The following is a 2,271-nucleotide window of genomic DNA, read 5'->3' as shown; positions in this document are numbered from 1 at the left end:
CGTCGGGTAGACACTGATAACCATGGGTAGTAGCGCAGTTTTCGTCATACATGAAATTAGTAATTTGCTAAATCGATATTCAGCAATAGAGAAAATTAAAAAAATGGATAACGGACAAAACGTAACGGTAAGTGGATTCTACATCGCTGCGAAAATTTGTTTCTAGCTATTGCCTAATAAACCTATTTTGATATTAACTACCATTCGTGTCATTTGGAAGTTTCGTCTTTGAAAACAGCCTAAGGTTCTTTCACACCAAGTAAACGGTATCATACTATAGAGGTAACTCTCCATTATTGGCAACATACACTCATAAGCACACATACGCACGTTCATACAAGAACGTGCGTATGTACAAGTATATATCTATATCTGTAATATATAAACATATATAAGCATGCATATACATGTATGTATATAAACATATTTATGCATATATTTGTATATATAAATATAACGTATATATAAATGCATATATACATATACATGTACACATATTCATATGTATATATGTATGTATATATATATATATATATATATATATATATAAACATATATATATATATATATATATATGTGTGTATATGTGTGTGTGTGTGTGTGAGTGTCCATGTAGGTTTGTGTTTGCATGTAAGTGTATGTTTAATAATCATGAAGAAATAAGACGTTTTTAATATACTTGAATATATAAGTAAAAAAAAAAAACGACGCATCAGTTGAATGAAGCTGATTCACCAAATGTCTGGTTCCCCAGGACATATCCAGGCTTCTCTAAGGCAAATCATAATGCATGGTGATATTACTTTTGATGTTCTATTGATGCAGTCTATTTATATTTTAGTTGCCGAGTGAAGCCAAAAAAAAAAAAGAACTCAAAAATCAATATAGTCATTGTTAGCTTAACTTAAAATAACCGTTTTTATTTTGTCCTTTGTTTTCCGAATCTTATGTTTTAATTACCACTTATCAATTAAGAATCTATGGTACCAATTTCATTCTCCCCCTATATCTATATGAAAGAAAAAAACGTATAAAGGGTTAAACAACAAAATTTATATAACTTTTTTGCTTTTTCCCCTGAAAATCTATTTCAGCAATGTCTTTTTTAATGTGAAATTTATTGCACAGGAAAGAACAAAAAGTGTAGTCAATAAAAGATAAATCAATCAACAAAAAAGAGACTCACGCGGCCTAAAAAAAGGAAACGTGACAATAAACCAATATCCAAACCGGGTTCACTTATATGTAATCGATGTTATTTGTTTCCTCACTGAAATGGAAGTTATATTTGTGGGTTAATGTGAGGAAGTGAGGAAAAAAAAAAGAAAAGAAAAATAGGATAAAATTATTAATCATATATTGCTAAAGACGGTATGATACAGATCAAATATGACTGAAATTATACCACATTTAATTATTTTGATTGTGTTTTATAGGAAGGTAATTACCGTTGATTGTGTAGTCTAAATCATATATTGATCAATCGTTCGGCTGATCGTAGATTTCATCATGTGTTGATATATGTATATATATATGTATATATATATTTATATATATATATATATATATATATATATATACGGAAGGACATGACTGAGAAAGGGAGAAAGGTTCAGAGAGAGGTACATATATATATATATATATATATAAATATATATACACGAATGCGTGACCATGAGTGTGCGACTATGCGCATGTGTATATAAAGAGAGAGATACAATGAGTGATAGAGCGATATGGTTGTCATAGAGGCAAGATTTTATTCAATGTTATATATAGAAGATTTGATCGACAATGGACAACTTACTATCTACTTTACTCGATTATTTTTGTTTCTCGATCAGTAGATATCAAAATGAATCATTGGAACCTAATTCAGGATTGGACAATTTGAGTGAAGATTGTTAAGCTCAGTGTTTCATTCCATTTCGTACCAATATTATAAAATGGAATTCATTGAGATACATATGTCCGACATTAAATTGCTTCAGTTATTGTGTTTTGACAATGATTATGTTTCTTTACTTTTAAATTCACGAGATATACATAATTTGCACCTGATTGCAATACACCACGTACAGGGGCAGGAGTGGCTATGTGGTAAGTAGCTTGCTTACCAACCACATTATTCCGGGTTCAGTCCCACTGGGTAGCAACTTGGACAAGTGTCTTCTACTATAGTCTCGGGCTGGCCAAAGCCTTGTGAGTGGATTTGATAGACGGAAACTCAAAGAAGCCCATCGTACATATGTGTATATATACATATATATA

The sequence above is a fragment of the Octopus bimaculoides genome, chromosome 2 (genome assembly GCF_001194135.2).
Source record: "Octopus bimaculoides isolate UCB-OBI-ISO-001 chromosome 2, ASM119413v2, whole genome shotgun sequence".
Lineage (NCBI taxonomy): Eukaryota > Metazoa > Mollusca > Cephalopoda > Octopoda > Octopodidae > Octopus > Octopus bimaculoides.
Note: the sequence above shows the minus strand (reverse complement) of the source record.